This window comes from Bos mutus, chromosome 26 (genome assembly GCF_027580195.1).
Source record: "Bos mutus isolate GX-2022 chromosome 26, NWIPB_WYAK_1.1, whole genome shotgun sequence".
Classification (NCBI taxonomy): Eukaryota; Metazoa; Chordata; class Mammalia; order Artiodactyla; family Bovidae; genus Bos; species Bos mutus.
This window is the reverse complement of record NC_091642.1, coordinates 17,619,134-17,630,120: the sequence shown is the minus strand read 5'-3', so window position 1 is coordinate 17,630,120 and position 10,987 is coordinate 17,619,134. Positions and strand designations below refer to the sequence as shown.

The window sequence follows — 10,987 nt, the reverse complement described above, 5'->3', positions numbered from 1 at the left end:
TGCCAAGTGCGTGGGTTTAGATCACTGTAAGGTCCCTTGCAGCCTGAGAGCCTTTTGGATCACAGATTGTGAATTACTAGCCACTGGGCCCTGGTGGATGCAAATGGCCCAGCTTCTCTCACCAGAGGATGCACTGGAGAGTGGCAAGCATTTCTGAGCATTATTTTAAGGACAACCTTTAAGCCTTAATCATAATTCTCATGATGAGCTATTTGTCCTCCTTTGAAATTCCTGCAGTTCAAAGTCTCTGCAAACATGAGCACGAGCCCCTTGCATGGCATTGAATCTGGAGAACATCCTTTCAGCTTCCCTCTCCTTTGCACAATGCTGCCGATCCCTCTGTGTGAACCTGCCAACTTGGATGCACAGAACGTGTCCCACAGCCACCTCTATTCCCGCTGAACCCTGACCTCTGCTGCTTATTATAAACTGGCATGATTACAAGGCAGCTGAGACAACCAAAAACTCTACACTCACATATACAAGAGCTGCTGTGAACAAACTGCTCCAAGTCCATCCAAGTTCAAGAACATGATGGGGAGAAGGGCAGAGGGATTTTAATCTTTGGCCTATCACGTGGAAGAAAGGAGACAATCTCACGTACCCATGCTTGTGTCCTGTGATGTTCACCATCTGAGACCACAGGCAATGAATCTGTTCACTGTGTCCCCTCTCCTCCCCCAACCCTGGGTGAGGGCTGCTGGCCTGGAGTTAGAGAGGACAGGATGCCCCTCCCCAGAGAGGAACCAGGAGACTGAACTCTAGATGGAGCCTCCAGAGGCTTGGTAAATGGGGCCTAAACCAAGGCAGCTGTGCATCTTTACTCACTGTCAGAAACCCCTTGGACTTACTGCAGACACTGGGGAGGTTTGGCTGGAATTTTTTCCAAGGAGATAATACATGTACTGCTTCTAGGGTCTGTGGTGTGACAGGTACGTTGTTGCAGTAGCAGCCTCCAAGGCCACCACCAGGCTGGCTAAACCAGAAGCCATAGAACTTTAGGTGATACGCAGCTTCTAGGTCGGTCCCCAGTAATTCCTGCCTCCTGGAATTCAGAACCTTATGTAATCCCCTCCCCCTGTGTAGTGGCTGGACCTGTGACTTCCTTCTAATGGATCTTGCAAGAGATGGGATGTGAATCCTGAGATTAGGTTATGAAGAGGCACTGGCTTCTGTCTTGCTTACTTTCTCGCGCTTTCTTACGCCCTCCCTGTGATGGAAGGTAGATCCACATTGTAAGCTGCCCTACAGAGAGGCCCACATGGCAAGAAACTGAGGGTGGCCTCTCTCCAGCCTGTGAGAAATTGGAGCATCCTGCCAATACCACTTAGGAGGACTTAGAAATAAATTCTCCCCAGTTATCCTTGGGAGGGCTGCAACCAGGCCAACGCCTTGATTACAGCCTATGAGAGACCCTGAGCAGAGGACTATATCCAGATTCCTGACCTACAGAAATTATGAAATCATAAATATTTATTTAAAGTCACTAATTTGGGGGTAACTTGTTATACAACCTTAGATAACAAATTACTGTGGACTGAATGTTTTTGTCTCCCCCCAAAATTCATGTTGCAACCTAATCCCCAGTGAGATATATTTAGGAAGTGGAGCCTTTGGAGGTGATTAGGTCATAAGGGTGAAGCCCTCATGAATGAGATTAGTGCCTTTTTAAAAGAGACCCCAGGTTGCCCCGTCGTCCCTCTACCACATGAGGACATAACCAAGAAGACAGTCATCTATGAACCAGAAGGCAGGCCTTCATCAGACATTGAATCTGCCAGCATTTTGTTCCTGGAATTCTAAAGCTCTAGAATTGTGAGAAATTTCTGTTGTTTATAAGCCATCCAACCTATGATATTATGTTATAGCAGCCAGAACAAACTGAGTCATTAATGCAGCTTATTAAAGCAATTAAAAAATGAGAAACAAGAGGAAGGAGAAGGGGTGGGGTCCAAGTGAAATGAAAAACCACATAACTGAAACCCTCCCCAATGAAAGACTCATTTTTGCATATTAATTTTTTAAAATTGCAATTAAAAACTCTTTAAAAGGTGGGTATAGAGGGAACACACCTCAATATAATAAAGGCCAGATATGACAAGTCCACAGCGAATGTACTCAACAATGAAACGCTGAAAGCTTTCAGCTTTCAGATCAAGGACAAGAGAAAGACGCCCACCCTTGCCACTTTTATTCAACAAAGTATTGAAAGTCCTAGCCATGACAACTAGATAAGAAAAAGGAAGAAAATGCATCCAAATTGAAAAGGAAGAAGTAAAACTGTCTCTATTTTCAGATGGCATGTTACATACAGAAAACCCTAAAAACTCCACCAAAAAAAAAAAAAAAGAAAGAAAAACTGTTAGAATAAATAAATAAGGTAAAATTGTAGGATACAAAATCAACTTTACAAAAATATAACCAATCAAGATACAAAAATCAGTTGCATTTCTATACACTATAGAAAGAAAGAAATTAAGAAACCATCCCATTTAGAACTGCATCAAAAGAATAAAGTTCCCAGGAATAAATTTAACTAAGGAAGTGACCACTCCAGGATTCTTGGGCTTCTCTTGTGGTTCAGCTGGTAAAGAATCCGTCTGCAATGTGGGAAACCTGGGTTCAATACCTGAGTTGGGAAGATCCCCTGGAGAAGGGAAAGGCTACCCATTCCAGTATTCTGGCTAAAGAATTCCATGGGCTGTATAGTCCATGGAATTGCAAAGAGTCAGACACGACTAAGTGACTGTCATTTCACTTCACTTCAAGGAAATGAAACTATAAGACATTGGTGAAAGAAATCAAAGAAGACACAGATAAACAAATATATTCCATGCTCATAGATTGTAAGAATATTGTTAAAATGTCCATACTCCCCAAAGAAATCTACAGAGTCAATGCAAATCCCTACCAAAATTCCAATGACATTTTTCACAGAAATAGAACAAACAAGCTTCAGATTTGTATGGAACCACAAAGGGCTCCAAATAACCAAAGCAATCTTGAGAAAGAAGAACAGAGCTGATGATATCATGTGTTCTGATTTCAAACTGTATTATAAAGCCATAGAAATCAAAACAGTGTAGTATTGGCATCAAAGACACATACATCAATGGAACAGCATAGAGAGAGCCCAGAAATAAGCATACATACCTATACATACACACACACTCACACACACACACGGCAAATTTATGACAGATGAGTCAAGAATATACAATGGGGGAAAGGACAGTCTCTTCAATAAAAAATGTTGGGAAAACTGGACAGCCACATACAGAAGAACAAAACTGGACCACTATCTTCCACCATACACAAAAATTAACTCAAAATCCGTTAAAGACTTTAATATAAGACCTGAAACCATAAAGAAGAGAACATAGACAGTAAACTCTTTGGCATTGGTGTTGGAAATGGTTTTGTTTTTGGATTTGACACAAAAAGCAAAGGCAACAAAAGCAAAAGTCAACAAGTGGGACTATATCAAACTGAAAACAGATGAATGGATAAAGAAGATGCAATACTTATATGCAATGGGATATTAATCAGCCATTAAAAAGAATGATGATTTTGAACTGTGATGTTGGAGAAGACTCTTGAGAGTCCCTTGGACTGCAAGGAGATCCAACCAGTCCATCCTAAAGGAGATCAGTCCTGAATATTCATTAGAAGGACTGATGCTGAAGCTGAAACTCCTATACTTTGGCCACCTGATGCAAAGAACTGACTCATTGGAAAAGACTCTGATGCTGGGAAAGATTGAGGGCAGGAGGAGAAGGGGATGACAGAGGATGAGATGGTCGAATGGCATCACCAACTCTATGGACATGAGTTTGAGTAAGTGCCAGGAGCTAGTGATGGACAGGGAGGCCTGGCATGCTACAGTTCATGGGGTCACAAAGAGTCGGACACGACTGAATGACTGAACTGAACTGAAAAAGAATGAGACAATGCTATTTGCAGGAACAAGAAAGTATCTAGAGATTGTCATGTTAAGCAAAATCAGATAAAAACAAATATATATTGCTAACATGTGGAATCTAAAAACAGGTTACAAATGAACTTATGTTTCTACAAAACAGAAATAGAATAACGCATGTATACTACAAACTTATAAGAGGGTAAGATGGGAGGGATAAATTGAGAGATTGGGATCAATATACACACCACTATATACAAAATAGGTAGCTAATGATGACCTATTATATAGCACAGGGAGCTCTACTCAATGCTCTGAAATGACCTATATGGAAAAATGATCCAGAAAAGGGTGACTATATGTATATGTATAAATGATTCAGTTTGCAGGACACATGAAACTAACACAGCACTATAAATCAACTATAGTCCAATAACATTTTTTTTTAAAGAAAAACTTTTTTTACTTTATTCCCTCCCCACCCCCACACCCCCCCCCCCTTTTTTTTTCTTTTTTTGAAGGAGAGCAGCAAATGTTTGACGTGGGGTCAGATGCTGCTGCCAGAAACCAGTTTTTCCACAAGACAGTTCCCACATGGGAGTTGTCCTGCTTCTCCCCAGAGTCTCCAAAGCCAGGTTTCAGAGGCTGTTCTGACAGCCCGGACTCGGGCTGATGCCAGGAGTTCCAGGTCTGAAGCACCCCTTGGAGGAGTTTTAATGTTCTTGACAGACAATTAAAATACTCATGTCTTCATTTGGAGTTTCCATCTCTGTGTTTGAACTGAGCTCCATCCAGCTAAAAAGGGAAAGAAAATATTTGATGTTTTCTTTACTGCAAGGTCCAGCCAGATACCAACCAAACTTTATTATCAGTGGCACCAAATTCTGCACCATCTGTCCAACCTGGAGACTCTAAATGACTCCCCAAGGCCACGAAGCTTGTGTGGACTTGGGGTTTGGAAGAAGGCAATCTGGTTCTGGCAAGTGCATGGCAGGCCACCCCCCAAGCCTGAAAACACCCATCGGAATGATTTTAAGTTCAAATGAATATCAGCTGGCTTTAGCGACAGTGCCCCATTTATGTTATAAAATCATGCATTCTTAGAGCTAGAAAGGATCCTGGAGATCTTCTAGGACAACATCCTCATCCTACAGCAGTAAGTTGAAGTGGGTCATTGAAGGAAACCTGCTGGTTGGTAACAGAGATAGGACTGGAACCTAGCCAGGCTTCCTGACCCCCTGGCCCCGATCCAAAATTATATCTGCTCACTACAATTCAGCAGGGTTTCCAGATAACCAAAACACGGAATAGACCCTGCCAGAGGCCCACCAATTTCAGTCTATATTTTCTACGACAGCATTCCAACAGAACCTAGAGATTTTGACATTTCCTTTCACGGTGTTGGATGTGTCCAGTAGGAGAAAGATGCTCTTTGACTTTTCTTTATAAGTGATCTGTTTATTGAGTTTGCCAGTTGAGTGTTCTATACCCCTTTACCAGATTCATGCTCGGTAAATGTTTCACAAACATCTAGCCCATTTCTTCTGTTTCTGTAGCCCCCAGAAAAGATTGACATGACAAACACCTTCTGGTTCCCTAAGGCAGGCTGAGGTTTAGTAGCAGATAATTAGAATTTTCTGCTATTTGGTTCTGGTGGCTTCAGTTAATGGAGCCATTGAACCAGAAGTTAGGGGGACCTGGGGTTGAGTGTGGCTATGGCCCATCCCTGCCTGGTTCCCCTGGAAAGCTTCAGTCTTAGCCTGGCTTGTAGAAGCCAGGAGGGATGTGAACAGCTCTGCCCTGGGCTCTGTTTTGACTTGTGCCAACTGCCTGTTTCCTAGGTGGGCATCTGTGCTTTGCTCTTCTATGCCCTTGGCATCATCTACCAGGCTCCTTGCTCTGCTCTACCCTGAACACTCACTCATTCTTCCCCACAACCCTGTCTGTGATAGAAGTCCTAAGAGCTGGGTTCTGGATCCCCTGCCCTTAAGTCCTGCCAACCTCTTGGAACAAGGAACAATCTTAGACTAGACCTCTCTGGTGCCAAAGCCTCACCTGGCTGGGTTGGAATGAAGCACATGGTGGTTCAGAGTCTGTACATCTGTGTACATGCAGGTTCCCAATCTGATGTCCCACCAGGATTGGGAACCACAATCCCATGGACAGAGAAGCCTGATAAGCTGCAGTCCATGGGGTCGCACAGAGTCGGACACGACTGAAGCGACTTAGCAGCAGCAGCAGCAGGCTCAACCTCTCTCTGGCTTCCCTCCTGGTCTCAGCTATCTTTGCCTGGCCCCCTCTGCCACTCCCATTCCTCCTTCAGCGCCCTGGATGGGTCTAATTCCAGATTAATCCCACCCTGTCTTATGGAAGCCAAGAGGGCCAGGCTGGACACCATGACTTAAGGAAGTGCTGACATACACAAATACGCAACCACATGTATGATTTCTCTGGTTATTGGCATGAGAGGCATACAAGACAGAGCATGAAAAACTTGGCCACTAGAAAAACCAGGCTGCTGGGTCTCCTGAGGTGAGTTTGATTATTTATTAATGTCTTTAAAGTGATCTGAGTTTATATGGGAGTAGAAATGTACCCACTTAATGAATATGAAAACTGAGAATCTGAACATGGTGATGGGTCGGTCCTGCTCCCAGACTCAGATGGATGTCACCAACGTGTGGAAACTCAGCCATAAGAAAGATACCAAAACAAGATTTTGAATTCTGAGGACATGTTTTTTAAGCCTGTGTGTATGTGCTCCAAGTTGCTTGCTCTTTGCAAGGAAAGTTATGACAAACCTAAACAGCATATTAAAAAGCATAGACAAAGTTCTGTATAGTCAAAGCTATGGTTTCTCCAGTAGTCATGTACGGATGTGAGAGTTGGAACATAAAGAAGGCTGAGTGCCGAAGAATTGATGCTTTTGAATTGTGGTGCTGGAGAAAACTCTTGTGAGTCCCTTGGACAGCAAGGAGAGCAAACCAGAGCAAACCAGTCAATTCTAAAGGAAATCAACCCTGAATATTCGCCGGAATGATTGAAGCTAAAGGTTCAATACTTCAGCTACTTAATGCAAAGAGCCAACTGGTTGGAAAAGACCCTGATGCTGGGAAAGATTGAAGGTAAAAGGAGAAGAGCACAGCAGAAGATGAGATGGTTAGATAGCGTTACCGACTCAATAGATGTGAATCTGAGCAAACTCCAGGAGATAGTGGAAGACAGAGGAGCCTGGCATGCTGAGTCCATGGGGTAACAGAGTCAGACATGACTTAGTGACTGAGCAACAACAACAAATGTGTTCCTTGTGAAAAGTACTAAATCTGGTGATATAACAAAATGGCCTTCGTTTCTATTTACATTTTGTTAATCAAAAATCTGGGTTAACCATTTGCCCCCCTGACAGTTTCCTTCCTGATACAGCTCTCAAAAGGGAATCTAGTCTGGGCCCTTGTCCTAGGCTCAGGACTTTGCCTTTCTTCTGGAGTCCTGAGAAAGGTCACACAGGGAGTGGAGTGGGAACATGCTGATGATCCTTGGGTGGAAAATGGTGCCGACTTAGCAGACAGAGCAGTGGAGGAGGTCCCCTGAGACCCAGGAAGATGAAAGCTCCCAGTTGTTGGGACAGCACATGGAGGCCGATAGTGCTGAGCACGTTATGGAACAATTAGCTTCAGGTCACATTTTTAACTTTTGTTCTGTCCTGACCCCAGTACTTTAGAGATGGAAGATTTGCAGTCAGTTCTGCAGTGATTTCAAAAGGCAATTTCTCACATTATATTTCACTTGTAAATTTTCAAAATGCTCATAAATTGTCTTCAATGGGGTCCCTCAGATGTGGACTCAGGAGAAGGTTAATGGGCAAGTGATTTACAATGGAGATGCTCGCAGGAGAAACTGGTCAGGGGCTGGGAGAAGCAGCTCCAGCAGCCCAAGGACCATCCTCCAAAGGCGGTCTCAGCTTGGAGCCTTTGGAAGCACAACGCTAAGAAACTGGGGGATAGGCACACAGAACCAGTCAAAGGGCTCTAAGGAGGCCTGGGTACAGCGCTGACAGCGTCTGCTAAGCCTGGGCTACTTTGCTTGGTCCTTAAACAACTCTAGGAGACAGAAGAGAATACAACCTCCATTTACGTCTGGAGTCCCCAACCGTCAGATCTAATGCCTCTGAGGTGGAGCTGAACATGTAATGCACTTGAATCATCCTGAAACCACCCTCCTGCCCCGGCCCTGTGGAAAAACATTGTCTTCCATAGGACAGGACCCTGGTGCCATAAAGTTTAGGGACCGCTGATTACAGAATGTGGGAGCTAAGACAAAGAGAAGCTATGCCCAAGGTCACAGTTTAGATAACGAGGCATATAGGACTCACCTATCTGTGCTCCGCCTTCCAGGCTCTTCCTTCTCCACCATGTGAGTGCTCGCCTTCCACAATGGTTTCCCACCTGGTCAAGATGATGCACGTCCAATGGGATTAGGAAGTCAAACCAGCTGGAGACTACTTTTGGTTTGTTGATGTTGATTATTTAGCTTTCTAGCCACCTAAACTAGAAGAGATAATCAGGAATTGGAAGAAATTTTGTACTTTTTAATCTCAATGCCTCTGGGAAACAGACATCAGAATAGCGTTTCAAGTACACAAATTCGCCACTCTCCTGGCATGCCTTGCTGCATCTCACTTCATACCTATGCTGTTCTCATCTGTGAAATGTACCCACCCCCTCTCACCACTACCAAAGACCCCCACCTAAGCCAGTGAACGAGTCTTGCCAGATCTCCTAAACACCCCCAAGGGGTCTGACCTCCTTGGACTTGGGTTGAGTAGCCTTTTGGTGGCATCTTGTCCCGCTTACCTTGTAAAACAAGTTTGCTTCTTTCTGCCCAAAGAGAAAAGTTGCTTTTTAGGACTGGCCTCACATCCAGTGAGGAAGCCCAGGTGGTGCAATGGTAAAGAATCCGCCTGCCAAGGCAAGAGATGCAAGAGACGTGGGTTTGATCCTTGGGTCAGGACAATCCCCTGGAGTAGGAAATGGCAGCCTGCTCCAGTATTCTTGTCTGGAGAATTTCATGGACAGAGGAGCCTGGTAGGCTACAGTCATGGGGTCACAAGGAGTCAGACATGACTGAGTACGCACACACACTCACATCTGATGCCACTCTATATTCTCGGCTAAGTACAGCATGATGCTTCAGAAACAAATGTTTGAAAAGCTTTCAGTCATTCAACTTTGGAGACAGAAATGGAAGCAGCAAGAGCAACCTACCCAGATAAATCACAAGCCACGGGCTTGCAGACACTTCCTCTTGGTTTTCCTCATTGAAACCGAGAAGGACTGAAGAGAACTTGGTTTAAGACCACCCCTTTTAGGGCTAACAAGAAAGAGGCAGGCTCTGGAGTCTACCTGCTTTCCTAAGTGGTTAACTGTGAAGCCTTAGGCAAACCCACTTCACTTTCCTCTGCCTCTGTTTTCTACTCTGTAAAATGGGGTTATTGATAGTACCTTTTTCATAGAATTATGGAGCTTGAGTTTCATGTGTATAAAGACCTTTAAAAGGTACAGAGGAAACACTTTAAATAGATTTATCTATTATTATTACTATTACTGCTGTTATTTTATGAGTCCAAAAGAATAAGGAGTTTGCCTAAACATTTCCTGTCTAGGAAGATTGTACTCAATCGTCAGCTCCTCATTGAAGCCTTCCCTGACCACCCTATAGGAATTTTTCTTCTTTGTATTCTTTGTCTCCCTTCCCTACTTGTCACCTTTTAACCTACCCTGTAATTTACTCACTTTGCACGTTATCTGTTCTCCTCACTAGTGGGGAGGCAAAGGCTGGTTCTCTGCCCATTTTGCTCACAGCTGTGTCCTGTCCCACCCCCTCACCCCCCAAACATGGAACAGTGCCTAGCACACAGGAGGGGCGCCATAAATATCTACTGAGTGATGAAGTGGCAAATCTGGGATTCAGTGTCACCTTTGGTGGCTGTGGGAACCACCATATGCTGGTCTGGGTGGCGTGGCTTCCGGTGGACAGACCTCCCTCTCCGTACCCCCACCCCCAGCGCCCACAAATACGCAGTGAGACTTCAGAGGTAAATCACAGAAAAGGTTCCACGTCTCTGCCCAGGTGCTACATGATTTAGAAGGCAGGACAGTTGGGCTGCCAGTCAGAACCACATCCCAGGCCCAGGTTGGCCTCTCTCTAGGCGTGTGTACCTTGGAGAAAGGCCCTCTGTCTCTTGGGATCTTCCTCTGGGCATGGTAGTCTCCAGGCTTCTCCCAGCTTCCTCGATCTCAGTTTTAATTAAGGCCTGCTTACTTGCAGAACAAAGAACACTTAGATCTCCCTGACCTTCCTTGTTACACCTGGTTTTAAAATCAGCAAGGGCCACTCTGGGCACCGTTGCTCTCCATGCAGCCAGCCCTGGCCCCAGAGAGAGGAAAGGAAATGAGTAGGCTACACTGGCCGCCCCGGCCAACTCTCCCAGGACTGGCTCTCGTGCAACCCCAAGCAGCAGAGCCTGAACACTTGCTGAATCCTTTGAAGCTGGGACTGTTGCTCGGGGCTGGGGCTGGGAGGGGGCGGCAGGCAAGTGTCAGCCTGGGCAAGCTTTTGGCTTCTCTTTTCTTCCCCCTTATTGCAGAGAATTTCCGCTTCCAATGGCATTCATCTTCCCCCGGAACTCCCTTCAGCTAAAAGAGAAAAGAAAAAGCAAACAAAAGAAACTCTCCCTGGACAATGAGATTTTCTTTCTCTGACTGTGAGTCCCTGATAAGAAAAACCCTCTGCCAACTGCAGCATCCTGCTCTAGACCTGCCTGCTACTCTTCTCCTTGGTGAGGCCATTGTGTCTCTCTGTCTCCCAGACCCACTTTTTAATAACAACTTATACACATTGCCTGCTAGACAATGTGTTTTAAAAAGATAAAAATGACCATATTATCTTTTCTAATCTGAGACACTCTTTCACTTTAATAATGAAACCCGCAGGCCTGAACCCACCAGAGACTGAATTCTGCTGTATGGGGCAGAATCACCATCCAATATGGAAGCCATCTGCCACATA

The 10,987-nt window shown here is 44.7% G+C and overlaps 1 long non-coding RNA gene across 1 annotated transcript; it reads right to left on the bottom strand.

Annotated features, from left to right (window-relative positions):
* Nucleotides 1-4,491: 4,491 nt before the first annotated feature.
* LOC138985827 (uncharacterized) lies at nucleotides 4,492-10,570 on the bottom strand. The gene is made up of 4 exons (XR_011462788.1): nucleotides 10,138-10,570; nucleotides 8,773-8,879; nucleotides 8,292-8,466; nucleotides 4,492-4,714 (listed from the first exon to the last, which is right to left on the bottom strand). It is a non-coding gene; the product is annotated as an uncharacterized lncRNA (long non-coding RNA).
* Between the last annotated feature and the right edge of the window lie 417 nt (nucleotides 10,571-10,987).